Here is a 20,632-nt window from a genome sequence, read left to right as displayed (position 1 = left end):
GCTATTTTGCATGCATATTTCAAGATCTCTTACCGCTGCAGAACAGCATTACGGACAAATTGAAAAAGAAACACGCAACTTTTATCTTGCCAGTTGAGCTGCAGTTAAGCTCCGAATATCGTTGAGTTGCGGCTTTGTTCCATATGAATCACAAATAACATCACAATTGACATCAATTTCTGGAGGCGGAGCCTGCATATTAGACCGGCCACCTTTATATGAAGCGAAAAAAAAGTTTTCAAAATTCACGGGGCACCCACTAGAATCGTGCCTTTGGATGAGAAGAACAATCTGTGAAAGATTCAGCTGGCGCAAATGAGTTGTAGGTTTGTATGGGATGTTCAGTCGAAATATATGGGAAATTGGATGACCTCCACACGGTGCTCCATTTACCGTTATTATAAAATAAAATATACCATCAAAACCTGAAACGCCATTCTCTTTATTTATCTATCCTACACCTCTGGGCAAATTTTTAAAATCATCGTTGGGCGAAATTTTGAGTTACGCCCTTTTAAAGGGCCTAACCTCTAAAAAATCGTGTTTTCTATAGAATAACACCACATTTCATAACAGAATCATGAATTAAAGGCATCAATATCATAAATTATCATGAATAATATTGAAATTCGGTAGTATGCATCCATATAAATATCGGTGGAGTGCATTTTCTATCAAAATTAGTCATTACGCCAACATACGGTAGGTGTTCTTAGGGCCTGTAGAAAACAAACACTTCATCGGTGTAACAATTCAATTAAAAGTAGATATATTGTATTGTGATTCCATATGTCTATAGATGTTCATATTACTCTCAGTCAAGGCGATAGTATTCGCATGCATCTAGCTCCAACATTTCAAAAGGACGTAACTGATCTTCAACACAATATCTTCTCTCATAGCTTTAGATCGTATCTCACCACCAACAACCACTATCGGAAAGAATTGCATTTTTCCCGTCCAGTAGTAGTTGTACATTGCGTCGGAGAGATAAAGGTTTGGTTTCGGCAAGCAGTTTCGCATTTTTGAAATGTTATCACCGATTGAGTTTAAATAAAGGCGAAAGTAACATGATTGATTTCAGTTCATCGACTCTCTCTTCCGCAAATTAAAGTGACAAGATGCAAATTCAATCGATTTTTATCACACTTAGACGCTAGATTGCATCGCAATCTAGCGATTTATGACCAAAAAGAGCAATCATACTTGCATCTTGTTACTTTAATTTTAAGAAGAGAGAGTCGATGAAGAGAACTCGCTCATGTTACTTTCGCCCTTATTTAACCCGGGAGCGGTCGCGTCGTGTACTGAGTACACGCACCATGAAAAATGCACGCTTGTGATACACAGTATGAACGTAGTGCCGTTGTAGGTAGTCGAAAACGCGACTGCTCGAGGGTTAAACTCTATCTATACTAACATTTGAAAAGTGCGTAACAACCATTGCAAATATCTGCTTCTTCAGATCCTCCTGACCGTATTTCCCTTTATTCTCGTAGGCTCTAGCCAGTAACAGGAAGAGCAGTCTCCCCTCTATCTGATAACAGGATAAATTTGCATGAATGAATTTAAACACGCCTAGGAGAGACGGGAGGAGTTGAGGCGTTCAACGATTGTTCCGCCCTTTTCACATATTGGTCTGGAGAGCGTACACTCTCTATACAGCAAATCTGCTTTAAAATATGGGCAACCATAAATTAAACAAAAGGAAATATGTATGTGTGCCAAATGTCTTAAGTTATAACTTATAAGAATAGAAAACCAAAAGCATTACAAGGCTAAAAGACAAAAAGTCTAAACAGGCTTCAAATAATCGAACATAATATGCTGCATGAAAATTCTCTCTTTTTTTAATATGTAGGTAAGACCTTTTGTTCCTACTAATTTTACTAAAGTTTTGCAAAAATGTAAGTAGTTATGCGCGGTTGCATTTAACTGTTTCGGTGTCTCCTGCGCGGTCAATCCTTAGCTATTATCCGCACTTATCGTAGAAGACACGAACACGATATGATGTACTGGCGACGATCTATGAGCGATTTTGAACATTTTTGTCCGATAATCTACGGTTAAACGCGCAATATTGTCTTTCGATGTTTTTTTTTCATTTCTATGTTTTGTCTTCTCAGCCTCAGTATTTCAAAAGGGCGTAACAACTTTCCAAAACAATACCTTTTTTTTGAAGCTGTGGCATTGCACTTCTAAACGAAAAGAATGCTCCTATTTTGATGGCTTACATTAGAGGGGTGACATGCAATCTACATCCATATAAGAAGGTGCCGTATCAAAAAGTAGTTACGCCCTTTTGAAATGCTGAAGCTGATGAAGACAAAACGTACAAATGAAAAAAAATTGAAAGACGAAAGGTAAAATAAAAGTAAAATTAGTAGGGACAAAAGGTCTTACCTACATATTTTGAAAGAAGAAAACATTTTCACCCTGCAAATTATGCTTGAATATGTGTTGCCTGTTCCTACTTTTTGCCTTTTGGCCTTTCCATATTTTGGTTTTCTATTCTTGAAACTTAAGATATTTGGCACACGGACATATTTCTTTTTGTTTAATTTATGGTTGCCTATATTTTTGACTATTGTTTTTAAAGCAAATTTGTTGTATAGAGAGTGTACGTGGTGCTAACATTTCAAAAAGGCGAAACTTCTTGCCGAAACCAAACCTTTATTGAAATGTTGGTGCTGTATGCATGTGAATACTATCGCCTTGACTGAGAGTAATATGAACATCTATAGACATATGGAATCACAATACAATATATCTACTTTTAATTGAATTGTTACACCGATGAAGTGTTTGTTTTCTACAGGCCCTAAGAACACCTACCGTATGTTGGCGAAATGACTAATTTTGATAGAAAATGCACTCCACCGATATTTATATGGATGCATACTACCGAATTTCAATATTATTCATGATAATTTATGATATTGATGCCTTTAATTCATGATTCTGTTATGAAATGTGGTGTTATTCTATAGAAAACACGATTTTTTAGAGGTTAGGCCCTTTAAAAGGGCGTAACTCAAAATTTCGCCCAACGATGATTTTAAAAATTTGCCCAGAGGTGTAGGATAGATAAATAAAGAGAATGGCGTTTCAGGTTTTGATGGTATATTTTATTTTATAATAACGGTAAATGGAGCACCGTGCTCCAGTCTCTCATTCAGCACGCGGGCTTAGCAAGTTCGATTTGGCTCAGAATCGAAAGAATGGTAGTTGATACCCTAAGGAACAACTTTGTAGAAGATCATATCATGATAAAACTTAATTTAGTTGCGGTTTCAGCCAACGAAAGTAGGATGAGGTCATCTTCTCCCGTTCACTCTCGGGTATTATATGCAGAACGTGTTTGTGGGTCGAAGCTTGCGCACTACATCATAGGCAACTATGAAATCCTTCATTGTCTCGGTACTCATCCACGTGCGTGAGCAATGGAAATGAAGGACAACATAGCCACCTATGTTGTAGTGTGCGAGTTTCGAATGGCAAAAATTTGCTGCATATACCAACCGAGAGTAAACGAGGGAAGATGTCCTCAACCTGATTTCGTTAGCTGAAACCGCAACTAAATTAAGTTTTATCATGATATGATCTTCTGCAAAGTTGTTGCTTAGTGTATCAACTACCATTCTTTCAATTCTGAGCCAAATCGAACTCGCTAAACCCGCGTGCTGAATGAGAGACTGGACGTCATCCAATTTTCCATATATTTGGACTAAACATCCCATACAAACCTTCAACTCATTTGCGCCAGCTAATTTTTTAACCGATTGAGCTGAATCTTTCACAGATTGTTCTTCTCATCCAATGACACGATTCTAGAGGGTGCCCCGTGGATGTTTTCGACATTTTTGTATCTGGGCCAGTCTACTGCATATCATCATATATATAATCAGTGCTGAAAAAATCATTTCGTCATATCTAAATTCAATCGCCTATAGCTCATTTTAGAAGCTGAACCTGAGCATATGGTATATGAAAAACTTGTGCGGCTAGACCAGTTCTGCAAGAAAGTCACGGAAAAACCGCCATTTTTTGAATATTTAAGGTAAATGTCATGGACTACATTTGAAAAATGCCAAATGATATTCACCGTGAATATCATTGGCATTTTTCGAAGGTAGTCCGTGACATTTACCTTAAATATTCGAAAAATATCGTTTTTTCCGTGACTTTCTTGCAGAACTTGTCTAGCTGCACAAGTTTTTCATATACCATATTCTCAGGTTCAGCTTCTAAAATGAGCTGTAGGTGGTTGAATTTAGATATGACGAAATGAAATTTTCAGCACTGTATATAATAGCCGTGTTTGTCTGTCCGGACGCAGCACGCGGGGAAATTTTCACAAAAAAAATAAAATATTTGTTTTTATTTTTTTTACACTTCAATTCTTTTTCACTATTAGATGCAGAGAACAAAACCAGTGACAACCATAGACAACCAGATACAACATTTGATAAAAAAAAAACACAGACAACAGACGTTGAAAATTTTTGATTTTTTTAAATATTTGACACTTTAATTATTTTTCACTATCAGATACAGAGAACAAAACCAGTGACAACCTGATAAAGCATTTGATGAAAAAAATCACAGACAAAAGACGTTGAAAATTTTGATTTTTTTAATGCAGAAAAGAATTTGTAACTCTTAGAAAACCGATTGCAGCAGTTGCTGGAAATAACACAGATAGCCCTGTTTGTGTGTCCGGTGACTTCACCGAAATTTTTCAGATGTAAATATAAGCTGCATTGAATAAACCAAATAAAAACTCTATTCAAAACGAAGAAAAATGTAATGTTATTTTCATTTAAAATCTCAAGCGTGAATAACACATGAACTGTTTATATTGAAAAAAAAAAACACTTGCCACGGGCGCTACTGCGTCCACAAATAAACTAGTTCTTCATAAGTAACAAAACCACCACCTGCGGCTGACCAATCGATCAACTTTTCAGCGCTTTGCGACATTTGGTTCTCCAGATTTACGATTTTGAAAATTTAAAGTGTGGTCTCGTTTTAGAATCGCCTGAAAGCTCCAAGGATTCCGCTCTGAATTCAGTTTTGCTTCACATTAACAAAGGTTTGCCCGAACATACACGGAGAATGATGATCCAGCCTTCCAGCAGTTTTCGCTCGCAGGGCAGTCTTCAATTCGTTCATGATGAGATCGAAGGACTTGTCTGGTGCTGTAGCTGCCAAGTCACCTCGCAAAACAGATTTGGAATCATGGCCTGTTTCATTAAAGCTTCTACTTTGGTCTGCATCACTCCATATTCTGTTGGGTTCCATGTTGCAGCATTACCGCCCACACTGCGTTCTTCTCTTCCAAAACCGCTCTGTACTCCGCGTCCAACCAATCGTTCCGTTGATTCCGTTCCACGTATCCGGTAGGGCTCTTGGCTGCGTAGTTGATGACTTTTTTGACTGTAGTCCTCCAAAGGGGTCACGAGCACACCCTCGTCCGGCAACGCTGCCTCGAGATTCTGCGCGTAAGTGGTGGCAACATCCGTTTGCTTCAGTCGTAGTGGGGTGGCCACCGGTTCTGTACGGCGACTTTGACTGATAGGGCACAGAAAAAAATGTTTAAATTTAAACGATATGTAAATCGTTGTTGTTGGGAAATTAAACGAATTCAATCGAAAAAATGATTTAAAATTGAGTTTAATTTGATGCACATACCTGGAGCATTAAAAAACACGCAATTTTACTCTTGAATCAACTCAAAATATTATCAGGTTGTATTTTCAACTTTGTATTGAAAAATACATTGAAAAGCATCCGATTTTCTGTCAACAAAGCTATAAAATTCAAGTCGTGTAAATTTACAACTTTTGCTTTGGAGTCAATGCAAATGGCGTTACCTGTTTCAGTTTTGTTTTGCCAGCGACCGAGAAAGTTAATTTCATGGGAAGCACCGGAAGACGCGTTGTTTGCAAGTTTTGTGCCGCGATTTTTGTGGTTTAGGATGGTTGGTGAGTGCACACTGACTAATGGCTGATCGGGTAAGTGCAGATTACGAAGAATTCCATCTAATCCGGCAAAAAATCACCCACACCAGCGGCACTTTCAACTGCAGTCGCTGCGCGTCTCCCGGTGCTTTGTTTTGAAATTCGCTTGTATCGTAGACAAGAATGATGGCGCAGTTTATGGCAAAACAGGGCAAAGGATGTTCGCTCCTTCACGTAAGGGACTAGTCCATCGATTTTTATTCGATTAGATAGGTAGCATGAAAAATAAAATGAAACTTCAATGAAAAATGCAGTAGCATACAAATTGAGCAAATCGTTTAAATTTCAACGAAACTGAATTTTACACGACTCGCTATATAGCTCGTGTAATTTTAAAATCTAACGCAATTTTGCGTTTATTTCGATGCTCCAAATATGTGCATCGAAATGAACGCAAAATGACACGAAAATTTTAACTGTGGGGGATTCTTCCGCCTTAATAACCTCCACAGCAGGGATGGGTTTTGTTAGCTCTTTACTAATTTCTTGTGCAAGTATGACAGAGGGTATATAATATTTGGATTTTTACTCAATGTTCTGATATCATTTAGTAGAGCTCAATCAGGTTCGCGTGTGAACTTTCTCTGAACCTGAAGCCGAAGGTTCGAAAGAAGTTTACGTGGAACTTCTTGTTAACTTACACAGTTTGACATTTTCAGTTTGTTTTGGTTCGTAATTTAAACAAGTGCAAAGCAATAAATTAGTGCCAGTGGCAATAATTCAGAAAAGTTTATAAGTTTTCAGTGATTACGTTCGCGTCATTTACACTAGTTTACAGCATTTTTGAACTCGGTAAGCTGATGATCATTTTTGGTGTAGAATCATGCCCTAAGTTCGAAAACGCGAAGGAAAAAAATACAGTAGAGCGGATTTTTTTCGACTTTCCATACACAGATCGAAAAGATAGTGTAAAATTCTGTGACATATGATGCACATAATTGGAGCGTGGGATATCACAGAAGTTTACATGACATATCATGTAAAAGTCATAAAATGTCATGTAAACTTCCATTATATGTCATGTAATTCAGCATGACTCTGAGTGTTTACATGAGATATAACACAAATTTACATGATTTATCATGTAAACCATCATAACACTAAGTTTACATGACTAAAATGAAATTAACATGACGTGTAAATCTCATTATTTTTATCTGTGTATAAGGTTGATGATTTGAAATCGATTTTTGTTCTATTTTTAAGCAAAGTCGCTCACTTCACACATTTCATTCTTCATAATCAATGCTCCGATTGAGCTGATTTTTTTTACTGTAACTCTCCTACATATGATATGTCAAAAAAACGTTGAGAAAGAACTTTTAAATTGTTAAATTGTTTTTTCACATTGAGAAAAATATATTTCTTCATATATTTTTGGAAAATTTGCTGAAATTTAAGGAGATGGTCCCCAAAACTCGCCAATATCTTGAATTTCATCAATCTGATGCAAAACCTGCATTCAAATGATCGAATGGTATTATATTCAGCTTTTAATTAATGAAAAAAGATTCATAATTGGTTGAACAAAATGCAAGATATTTGAATTTAAGTAAATTCCAAATTTTAAAAAGTTGTAAAAGTCGATATTGAGCTAAAACTCAAAAACTGTTCTACTTAAAATTTTTTGAAGCATGGTTTCGAAATCAGCGCTAAATTGTGCTTCAAAAATTTTGGTCATTAACAGAAGTTCACGACTTTCGTTTTATTTTGTAAACTAGTGTAATCAATTATACCATCTATATATCATACTCCAATGAATTTTTTGTCATTGTAAACAATAATTGCTTGCAACTCGTTTCAAAACTTTACAACACTCATCGTATTATCCATAAACGTACGATTCGTGTAAAAAAAAATCCTCTTATTGCAAAATAAATAAGAATAATCAATCGTATTTCAGGTGAATCAACTAAATTGCAATGATAAAGTTAACCTACTCATCGGCTCTGGATGGTGGATGACAACAAAATTTAATTTCCTATGTAAATATATTTTTTATCAGTTTCAAACGCTGAAAGGGACCCACAAAAGCATGAAATAAAAATCTCATCCAGTTCTTTGTTGTAATCGAAATTCAAATATTGCTCCAGCTGAGCCGGCAGCACTTTGTTCCGGGCCCAAAGCCTGAACCAGTTTGCATTCTCCGGCAACTAAAAAGTAAAGACACATATCGACACATACTCACTCTATTCTACAGCAGACTCCGAGCTCTTTTCCGATGTGGTTTCAGATTTAAAAGGGAGATTTTCACCGGAAAAGTTTATCTTTTGCCACATTTCAAAGCGTCCAACATCCGATACATCTTGCATCGCCCGTGGTCCCACTATAGTGGTGTGTCGTGGTGTAAGTCTCGAATAAAAAGACTTGCTGTAAAGTTGGTTCCACATAGGTTGCACAGTCCCCAATGTCCCACCATGTTCCGAGGCAAGTTATTCAGGCGGTTCGTAATATACACAATATTACGATCGTAAAAGAAAATTCCGGCTAGTTTGTTTGAACTGCGTAAGTTATTAGTGAGCTCGTTTAATCCTATTTAACTGTGCATTTTGGGCTAACAAAAATATCTCTTGTTAACATTTACACCCCTATGTGATTGTTTTGCTACGTCTAGAATGTTTTGTATCTGGGCTGTTGTTTATCCGGAAGGATACGGTAGGCAGGGAATGTTGCAAGAGTACCGGATAGCAACTCTGTATAGATTGTGTTTACAAGAAATACGGATGGTGCAAGACGTTGTAGAGCACATGGACAATAGGAATAGGACATTCCCGAGGTTGGAGAGAAGCAGCCCTGAACCGAAATGTATGGCGTAGTATTGTGAACTCAGTTTTATTTATGTTAGACTTCATACGTCCGCATGCACTGAAGGTGACGTGGTAACAGATCTAGGAGTACGTGCGCAGGACAACAGATTTCCAGCCCCTAACCTACACGAGATTGAGGAGGAGGTTAGCCGGTAAAAAAAAAAAAACAACAAAGCGAAAATAACAAGCGAGCTTCTAAAATACGGTGGAGCCGCACTGGAGAGAGCACTATTCTGGGTAATAACCAAGATTTGGGAGGAGGAAGTATTACCGGAGGAATGGGTGGAAGGTATCGTGCGTCTCATCTACAAAAAGGGCGACAAGTTGGATCGCGGGAACTATTGCGCGATCACGCTACTGAGTGCTATCTACGAGATACATACTCTCTCAAATTCTATGCCGCCGTCTATCTCCGATTGCAAGAGAGTTTGTGGTGCAATATCAGGCTGCGTTGCGGCAGACTGTATGAGTTTATCTTTACACAATTCCTCCCTATCTATTATACCCCCACACTACACTACTACAACCTGAACAGTATACCACTTATATGTCTCATCATACCATCTCTGAATTCTATTAAAACAGTTAATGTTGAACTACCAAATCGTTCAGAACGCTACTCCTTAAGCTCGTCCGAAAGAGTCCCTCTGTTAGCGCCAGTTCGCTCAGGTCTAAAACCCCATTCGTCTAAAGTTCATCGCTGTCGTCGCGCCAGCCAGATACGGTGTTTATTCTCAACAGGCTGGGTTTATGGTGTTGCAGAAATGCCGCGAATACAACGTGCCCACGCATCACTTGTTCATCGATTTCGAATCGGCATATGATACAATCGATCGAGAACAGCTATGGAGGATTATTCAGGCATGCGGATTCCCGGATAAAATCATACGATTGATCAAGGCGACGATGGATCGAGTGATGTGCGTAGTTCGAGCATCAGGGGCACTCTCGAGTTCCTTCGAATCTCATAAAGCGTTACGGCAAGGTGGTGGACTTTTCAACATTGCTTTAGAGAGGGATAAACACGAGTGGAACGATTTTCACGAAATCCGTTCTGCTGCTTGATTTCGCTGATGATATTGATATTATAGCTCTCAAGTTTGAGATGATAGCGGAAACGCATATACGACTAAAGAATGAAGCCAGGCGAATCGGATTAGTCATTGATGTGTCGAAGACAAACTACATGATTTTTTTTTTATCTTTATTAAAGAGACTTTCAGCCCTCGGCTGGTTCGTCTCTTGCGAAACTACATGATGGCAAGGGGCTCCAGGAAGGAATCACCGCGCCCGCCACCCCGAATTCATAGCGACGAGGCGATTGAAGAACTCGTGTACTTGAACTCACGGGTGACCGCCGACAACGACACCAGCAGATAAAAGTTCGCCGTCACACAAAGTTATCTATCTACAAAACGTTGATTAGACCAGTAGCCCTCTATTGGCATGAACTCTACATACAGAGAACCAACGTGCCCTTGGAGTTTTCGAACGGAAGGTGTTACGTACCATCTACGACGGAGTGCAGATGGAAGACGGGACTTTTTTTTTCCTTCTAAACCATAGGGGGATAATCTGCACAACAGACACCCTAACAGAAGGTTAGGGTAGTGTAGGTCTGACAGGCCGTCTTCTACAACAAAAGTAAAATCCAGGACTACTCTCTCCTCGTACCCACTAAACCATTCCTATGGTCGCCAAACCCTACGTCTCTCCGGAACCACCAAGAAGGTATTGCTTCAGAGAGGAGCTAGTGCACATCGCACCCACAAGGTTAGCTGCGTAGCCTGCAGCAACGAACATCGATGACTCGCTTTGGAGAGTCCATCACGATAGCATGCTGACGCTTAGCCAGTTCCCGAGTGGTCCTCGCCACTCCCTTCGTCCTCGGAAGGCGGGCAGGGTCAACCCCGCCCGCGCCCTACTGCTGAGCGGACATCAAGAACTGATGCCCACGTGCAACCCGATCTGACCTGCCCGTAAGGAAGAGTATCACTACCCTTCAGGCCCTATCAGATGCACCCGTAGGTTGCAGACAGCAGGATCTCACCTACCCCGACCCTTGCCGGGGACCCCTTTCCAACCGCGGGCTCGGATCCAACCCAGTAGACCGACGCCACGACAGCACCGCTACCGGGACTTCCTCTCCGCGGCCACTTAATCGTTGTAAGGGTCGATCTCGACCGCAGGGCACCGGTATGACCTACGAAGCCGACTCCGAACCCCTGGACCACCTCTTGTACTGCATCTGGACTAGCCATTCTCCGAGTCCACGCGCCACCTCCTCTGTAGCTCCCAGACGATGTGGGTAATAGCCGTTGAAACGGCGTTCCAGCCAAACTCATCCCTACACATCCTCTGGACCAAGTTGTCCGGAGTTGTGTCCTCCCCGCATGTGGCAAGCATGCGGTCACGCATTGTGCGAAAACGCGGGCACACGAACAAAACGTGTTCCGCCGTTTCCTCTAAACCATTGCACACTGGGCATTCGGGAGAATCCGCATGCCCGAAACGGTGTAGATACTGTCGGAAGCAACCATGACCTGTAAGGACCTGTGTCAGGTGGAATGTGACTTCCCCATGGCGCCTATTAATCCAACTATCTACCCTCGGTATCAACCTATAGGTCCACCTTCCTTTGGTGGAACTGTCCCACGCGCGCTGCCATTTGACCATAGAGGCCATCCTGACAGTCCTGCGTATGCCTCTTGTGCCGCGCATTTCGAAGCACTCCATGTCCTCACTGATAAGAATGCTGATAGGCACCATACCAGTAATGACGCAGAGAGCGTCGTGTGACACGGTACGGTACGCGCTCGCAACCCTCAGGCACATAAGCCTGTAAGTACTTTCCAGCTTCCGTCGGTAGCATTTAGTACTTAGCGCGGTGCCCCATGCCGGGCCGCCATACCTAAGTATGGATGTAGCAACACTAGCCAGAAGCTTGCGCTTACTGGCGTACACCGCAGAGCTATTGGACATCATCCGGGACAGTGCCGCAATAGCTGTGGAGGCTCTTTTACAGGCATAATCGACGTGGCTACCGAAGGTAAGCTTATCGTCGATCATCACGCCCAAGTGTTTGACGGAGCGCTTTGACAGGATAGTACAGTCTCCTACACTGATTTCCGTCTGCTGCTCCGACTTCAGGTTGTTAACAACCGTCACCTCTGTCTTGTGGTGAGCCAGCTCCAGTTTCCTGGACCGCATCCACGCCTCCACAACCTTGATCGAGTGGTTGGTAGTCAACTTTACCTCCTCGATCGTTTCACCGTAGACTTCGAGCGTAATGTCGTCGGCAAATCCGACAATCACCACTCCCACTGGATACTCTAACCTCAACACCTCGTCGTACATGACATTCCATAACACCGGACCCAGGATGGAACCTTACGGGACTCCTGAGGTTATGTGAAAGCACTTCTGACCCACCTCCGTGTCGTAGACTAGTACACGATTCTGAAAGTAACTTCCGAGAATCTTGTACAGGTACTCCGGTATCCCCAGACGCAAGAGCGCATCGGCAATAGCAGACCAGCTGGCGCTATCAAACGCATTCCTTACATCCAGAGTCACTACCGCGCAAAAGCGAATTCCCCTCCTCTTAGGCTCGAGTGCTTTCTCGGCGGTTTTTGTAACCGACAAGATAGCGTCTACGGTGGACCTCCCCTTCCGGAAGCCGTACTGGTTACTCGAAAGACCATTTTCGCCCTCGGTGAACCGCAACATTCTATTGAGGATGATCTTTTCGAGCACCTTCCCCGCCGTGTCAATCAAGCATATTGGTCTATATGCCGACGGGTCTACGGGTGGTTTCCCCGCCTTTGGCAATAGTACCAGGCTCTGCCTCTTCCAAGCTTCTGGGAAAACTCCCTCGTCCAGGCATTTCTGCATAGCAGACCTGAACATCTCGGGAGCCTCTGCAATAGCTACTTTTAAGGCCAGGTTCGGAACTCCGTCCGGATCTGGGGCCTTACCTACGCTAAGGGACTTAGCTATCCCCGCAAGTTCCACATCGGTAACCCTCTCCTCATCGCCAGCCCCAGTCCCCGGCTGTCCTACGAAAGGAGGCCAAGGACTGGGATCATGACGCGGAGAAAGTCCTCCAATGATCCCCTCCAACATTTCTGGAGATTGCTCTGTAGGAGCCATCACACCTCTCGTCTTGGCCATAACGATCCTGCAGGGGGGTGACGGGTTCGTATTGGCACTCTGACAGAGACCCTCAAAGCAGGCCTTTTTGCTTGCTCTTATTTCGGTCTTGAGCGCGGCTTTTGCAGCAGCGAACACCACCCGCCGTTCGTTTCGCTCTTCCTCTGATCGTGCTCGCTGCATCCGCCGCCTAGCCCGTAGGCAGGCGCGGCGTAGGTCCGCAATCGCGTCGGTCCACCAGTAAGCCGGTGGCCTCCCATTTCTAGGGTGGACTCGCCTAGGCATGGTCGCATCACACGCACGTGAGAGCACCGCTACCAGCTCGTCACCGTCTAAACCGATTAAGTTTCGCTCACGGCGGAGCGCTTCCCTAAATACCTCTTCGTCGAAGTATGATATCTTCCACCTACGAGGGCTTGGCCTTGGCCTAGCCGCCTCTTCTTCTATCCGCTGTCTGCTGTTATTGTAGTCGATACTGTAGCGAACCGCCAGGTGGTCGCTGTGAGTGTAGCCATCATCTACTCTCCAGTTCGAACTACTTGTTAGGCCAGGACTACAAAAGGTCACGTCAATAATTGACTCCGCTCCGTTTCGACAAAAGGTACTCTTGGTACCGACATTAGCCAAGTCGACATCTAAGATGGCCAGTGTTTCTAGCAGGATCTGACCCCGCTGGTTCGTGAAACGGCTTCCCCATTCCACGGCCCAGGCATTAAAGTCGCCCGCTATTACCACCGGCCTTCGCCCTGTTAGCACGGTCGTTAAGCGGTCCAGCACTTGCGTGAACTGCTCGATCGGCCACCGCGGAGGCGCATAACAGCTACAGAAGAAGACCCCGTTTACTTTGGCGACCACGAAGCCCTCATAGGTAGTAGACACCACTCCTGAACGGGGTATTTACCCGTCGTCCATATCGCCGCCATTTTTCTGGTCCCATCCGCGACCCAGTTGCCGTTGCCGGCGGGTACTCGGTATGGGTCCGATATGATGGCGATATCCGTCTCCCACTCAGAAACTGCCTGACAAAGCAGTTGCTGAGCCGCATCACAGTGGTTCAGGTTCAGCTACGTTACCTGAACTGTGATTTGTTGTTCACTGCGGCTTTCTTGAAGGCCGGGCACCTTGGACCACCCATCGGATGTCTGTTGTTCGAGGATTTCCCGGTACAGATCATGCAGATGGGCGGACTCGTGCAGCTTTGGGCCATATGACCTTCAGCGCCATATCGCCTGCACAGTTTGCGCCTGTCGGGGCCTTTGCAGTCCCACGACTTGTGTCCTGGTTCCAGACACCTGAAGCAAACCTCTGGTGGCTCGTGGAATGTCAGGTGACATATACACCAACCCACCTTTATGCTCCCTACTTTAACGGACTTTTTGACGTCCGCCACAGGTAGCTGAACCAAAGCTATCTGTGTCCCTGCTGGCCCTTTCCGTAGCTTAACGGCTGCGGCGGCCACCTGCACATCGCACTGTTGCCGCAGTGCCGTGACGAGCTCTTCCACTTCGGTGATCTCATCGATGTCCTTGACCTTCAGAGTCGCCTCATGCGTCAGAGCCCTCACCTGCACACCCTCACCAAGGACCTCTTCTGCCAGCCTCTTATAGGCGGCGCCCTTGAGCTCCTTCTGGCGCTTCAGCTCCAGGATCATTTCGCCCGTACGAGTACGTCTAATACTGCGTACGTCGGCTCCAAGACCCTCAAGCTTGGCGTCGCTTCGCATCATCTTCAAGACGTCCGAGTACTTGGACTGTTCCGTCTTGATGACGATATAGCGTCGCGCTTGGCACCTGCCCTCCTACGCCTTGGCTTGGCGTCCTGCGCTACTACCTGCGGATTCGCCTTCTTCTTCCTCTTCCGCTCTACCTTCGTCCAAGGGGGGTCCTCCCCTTGGATCGCCCTACTCTGTGGCTGTTGAGGGCCCACTAGCGGTCGCAACCCCTTGTTCCCATCGTTCCGGGACGGGCCTGCCTTTTCAGGCCCACCCTTCCCAGCTTTCCGGGAACCCTGGCTGGGGTCCGACTTTCCAGCGTTACCACCGGCTTTCGGGGTTATTATACGCCTGGCCTTGCGGGCGCCGCCAGACAGCTCCTCGCCTGACGGTTGCCTCGCCCGCTTCTGCGATTGCTTGCCCCGTTTGTCGCGAGCAGTCGCTTCCGCCTTATTCGGACTTCCTGCGAAGGAGAAGGCCTCCGTTTGGGTAAACTTCGGCACTTTCTCATTTGCAGGCTCCGCTGCTGCAGCAGTCAGCAACGCGAGTGCCGCGTGCTCCTGCTTGGCATCGTCGATCGACGCCCTAAGTCGAAGCAAGGCCGTTTTCAGGTCCTTGCTTATGTTCGACTTAGTGGACGCAAAGTCGATGATTTTGCCAAGCTACTGCTCAGCCACCTCTATTGCGGACCGTCCTTTGGATCCTCGGTTGACGGCCCTCAACAACCACGCTCCGTCCATAACCTACACCGGTTGGCTTGCCGGGAAGTGGACTGGAGCACCCACGCTTGAGCTGCGTACGCAACTCCCAGCGCCTATCTCCTCACTTCTCCTTGTCGGAGATCTCATCAACCCGCTTCTTGCGAAGGGGTTGATCCCACCACTATTTCCACCTAGATTCTGATTTTTATTTGACTTCATGATTAAATCCCACGAGTAGCACGGGAAAGAATGTCCACCACGCCAGAGCCCTGCATTAACGCGGTAAGGGACAGCTTACTGTGGGGGGTGCCCAGGTACCCCACAGGCTCCGTTAAAGATCGAGCATCTTTTTCACCCCCTCGATCACTCATTCCTCAGCACGGGTCGCTTGACACCTTGAATTGGGGTTAGTAGCCGGCGACTACGCGACGGGACTTGGAGAAGGCGAATGAATCACGAATTGCATCAGCTGCTGAGGGAACCAATTATCGTCCACACCACGAAAATCGGGAGGCTACGGTGGACGGGTCACGTCATCAGGATGTCGGATACCAAACCGACTAAAAAGGGTTTTCGAAAGTCATCCGACTGGTACAAACGTGCAAACGTGGTGCGCAGCGAGCTAGGTGGGTCGATCAAGGACGATTTGCGGACCCTTCGTAGAGAGAGTGCATAACTAGAGACACACAGCCATGGCCCGAGTAGAATGGAAACGACTATTACGTACAGCGGAGGACACTCAGGCCTTAGTCTGACCGGTAAGGTATGGTAACCCCATACGTCCCTAGGATTAATTTTTTACTTTGGCACTTGTAGTCATTTTCAAATGACTACTTTGGCGTTATAGTCATTTTCAATTGAGTACCATTTTAGCGTGTATACGAATCCTATCAATTGTCGCAAATTCTTTCGCCATTTTCCAATTCTCGTCAGAAGGAAGACCAACCTACAACACGGAACATGTACAAAGAAAGAAAATTTCCCCAAACTGTTAAGCAGGCACGTATGCAAATCAGTGCGCCTTCACTCCCATCGAAAAAGAAGATAAACACTTTTCGAACAGTTTTCCGGATTGAAATGTAATGTTGAAGCTGGGCGGTCTGAATCTCCAAAGGGAACCACACAATCAAGATATGACACAGAGTTATTGTTGCACCTTTACGGTTCCGCAAGTGATAAGTTGTTGGGTGCACCATTTTATCCAGTGTGGAGGGAGACCGAAAGCCGGGTACCTTCCGATCGGGATCCATTCTTTGAAGAGCCCTCTGCATGACAATGCACACGACGGTTACGGAATCGAGTGGAATTAGTCCGGGGATTTCGCCACAAGAAAGCTGGTACGAGCGAGAGTTACGTTTACGATGGCTTCGGTGAGCACGTTTCGTACATTTCTCCGGAAAGTTTTGAAGATGAAGGCATTTGTTTGAATTTGCTGCACCCCAGGTCCAAGTGGTTGTTAGACTTTTCCGAGGGGAGATTTGCGTTTCTTGCCAGCCGGGGCCTTGGAGTCAACAATGGTTTAAGTTGGAAACTGTACGACAAAGACAATTAGAGAAAACTTCTGTCACGTATGGCGGAAAAGGATTAGGTTTTATCGTTACTGCAACTTTTGGGAAGTGCGTGATTCTTAATTCGGTCTGAAGAAGAATAACTAGTAGCTAGATATCCCATTATAGTTTAAACAATGTTAGAAAATTTCCAGGATAACTTATTCATAAGTTACTAATTGGATCTGACAAAACAAGTATGACACGTAGTCAGTTAAATTTGTTTGGAATATAATCGTGATCTTTATTTTTAATTCAATCTATCATGGATTGAAAATTATCCAATGAATGAGAACCAAAGCTCCTTGCGCCCTGTTAAGCGAACTTGGGAAGACGTGGGCTAAAACCCCACCAGAACAAAGTGATTTATTTTTCACAATTATTTTTCATTTCAATATGTCTTTTGTTGCTGCAAAGCGGTGAGTCGATAAGGAGAGCATCCAACACAGCTCTGGTCCTCACAAACTCCTACTTCATGCTTCCACGGTGTAATTGATGACAACGACCGCCAGCTAAGAGTTTTGTGCTTAGCTGGTAGTGCAGCCTGGGCACTGTTGCGCTTCTGACTTCAGCTCAAACATCGTCTGTTCTGGCATCCAGCGGTTGGTATCAGGTATCAGTAGGTCGGCTCCAGAGGCACGTTCTCCTCCATTTGAGAAATTTGTGCCATCGCCTTGACCACGAGCCTATTCATTCATCATTTACCTAAGGGAGAAGGGAAGGAAAAAAATGATGGGACAGGGAATAGGATCGTCATACACGCAAAGGCGTACCACAATGGGTTCAAACAGCGCCCTTAAAAGGGCACTGAGAAAATGCATAAGGCGAAAGAGAGCCTATAGCTCTTTACCACAGTGGGCCAATAACAACAGAACATCCTGAAGATTTAGGTTTCTGAAATCAGTTTCACTTAAAAAGTGTGTTTCGAGTACTCGGAAACGCAGTTGCGCAAAATCTGGACAGTTACATATATCAAATGATACTTAATACTTAATACTTTATCGGATTCACAGCTATCACACACTAATGAATCAGCTTGCTGAATATTCGCCATGTGATAGCTGAGTCGGCAGTGGCCAGTCAATGCATTGACCAGCATGCTCCAATTCTGCTTGGACAGATTTGTTGGATACTTCGCCACCCCTGGAGATGGCTCAGTCCTATACAATTTTGTTCGACGACATGACTCCAAACTATTCCAGTATTGTTTGCGCTCAGTGGCAGGTGTTAATCCGGAGCTTAATCAACACTTCGATATCGGAATAGCTGGTTCAGGGTCAGGGCCAATGAAGTCATGTGATGCTCCAGTGCGAGCAAACTCATCAGCCAATTCATTTCCAGCGATGGAACAATGGCCAGGTATCCGTACAAGGTGAACAGCATTTGCTGAATTCAGCTGTTCTATTTGAGTTCGACAAGCGATAACTAACTTTGACCTAGAGTTGGCCGGCTATCTGAACAAAAGTATATGACTTTACCCATGACGTGCTGCTGAAGTGCTGATTGCATTCCACCCACACATAAGAGCAAAAGTTTCGACCTGAACAACTGTGCAGTGTCAATCAAGTGAGAGAGATTGATGTAGCCTTGGATCACGGTAGTGAGCACCAGCACCTGCTCGACCTTCAAGAAGGGAGCCATCAGTGTAACATACGATGCCGTGTGAAATACTTCTTTCCAGATAACCAGATGTCCACTCTTCCCGGGAAGGGAAATCCGTGGAAAATGTCCTATATGGAAAATTACAAGCAATTGTAAGATCACTTGGAGCATGGACAACTTTGTCCCAATTCACCAAAAGTGGAAACAACGAGGTGTGTGTTGAACTGCGGTTCACAAGAGTTTCCTCTAGTTGACCGAGTACCCGTAGCCGGTACATGCAAGAAAGTGCTTCTTGTTTGAGATGAATGTGTAGTGGGGCAACGTCAAAGAGAACTTCGAGCGCTGCCGTGGGAGTTGAAGAGAACGCTCCAGACATCGCCATTAAGCACATCCTTTGGAGATGGCCTAATTTTGATTGGACCGTTCTCACTTCGCCCTTTTGCCACCACACAAGACATCCATAAGCCAATATTGGCCGAAAGACAGTTGTGTAAATCCATTTGATATACTTGGGTTTTAGACCCCAAGTTGTACCAAAAGTACGCCGGCATTGCCCGAAGGCCATACAAGCTTTCTTGATTCTGAACTCAATGTGAGGTGTCCAGGAAAGCTTGGAATCAAGAATGACTCCAACGTACTTTACCTGTTCAGTCACATTGATTTCAGAATCAAAGAGACGCAAAGGTCGAACGCCATTACGGTTTCGCCTTTCCGTGAAAAGAACAATAGATGTTTTACTCGGATTAACCGAAAGGGTGCTGATGCACATACCAACTAACAATGTTAGGTAGTCGTCGGCAAAACCATAAGTAGGATAACCGCTATTATTGAGTTGCCTCAATAGCGTATCTGCTACGAGATTCCACAAAAGCGGTGATAAGACTCCCCCTTGGGGGCATCCACAAACACTCAATTTCCTAATCCCTGCTAGACGCAATGTCGAGAAGAGATATCGGTTTTTGAGCATTTGGTGAATCCAATTGGAAATCATTGGAGATATACCATGACTCCGTGCGGCTTCCAATATGGCATCGAAAGGCACGTCGTCAAAGGCACCCTCGATATCTAAGAAAACACCCAAACAAGATTGCTTTTGAGCGAATGCTTTCTCGATATCGCAAACAACCTTGTGTAAAAGAGTCACAGTGGCCTTACCAGATTGGTAGGCATGTTGGTTCACATGAAGAGGCACGTTGGCCAGATGAACATCACGGATGTGATGATCCACAATGCGTTCTAAGCATTTCAGAAGAAAAGAGGTCAAACTGATAGGTCTGAAACTCTTTGCTTCTTCATACGACGCACGACCCACTTTCGGAATAAACTTTACAGTAATATCCCTCCAGGATTTGGGAATATACCCTGTAGCAAAACTGCAAACAAGTAGTTTTTTCAAAACATGTTTGAAATAATCAAATCCCTTCTGAAGCAAAATAGGATAAATCCCATCTGCCCCAGGAGATTTGAAAGGAGCAAAGCTATTAAGAGCCCACTCAATCGATTCTATAGTTACAATACTCCGAGCCGAAGCTAAAGGAAGTCAGATCGCCATTTGGCAAACGAAGTTCGTTCACCCGGAAATCCTTAGATTTCGCAAGGATTTTGTTTAACCGACTGACTTCACTCAAGCTGGAAACATTTGTACAATGATTTTTCCAGCCGGATCACTCAGCAGACCGAAGAGCTTTCTGGTAGGCCTTGCGAGCCGAACTGAAAGCCTCCGATCCAGCAGAACGTCGTCTGTTCCAACTCTTTCTACATTGTTTCCTGAGCTTAGCCAGATCAGAGTTCCACCAAGGGGTTCCTCTTGTGGTCTTCACAGACCGCAGAGGGCAAGCTTCTTCAAAAGCTTCCATGATGAAGGCAGTTGTATCAACGGTATCATCTAAATCACTTGGATTGACAATGGATGGTGAGTATCCATGAAATTTGGCTGCAATTAAGTCGGTAAAGAGATCCCAGTTGGTTGACCGGGGGTTCCTGAAACGCAAAGTTTGCGAAGTAACATTCACATGTTCAAACAAGATGTAGCGATGGTCAGATAAAGATTCTTCATCTGGCCCATGCCAATTGGTCAACTCGTGATTAT

This window comes from Aedes albopictus, chromosome 3 (assembly GCF_035046485.1).
Source record: "Aedes albopictus strain Foshan chromosome 3, AalbF5, whole genome shotgun sequence".
NCBI classification, from domain to species: domain Eukaryota; kingdom Metazoa; phylum Arthropoda; class Insecta; order Diptera; family Culicidae; genus Aedes; species Aedes albopictus.
This window is presented reverse-complemented; position numbering follows the sequence as displayed.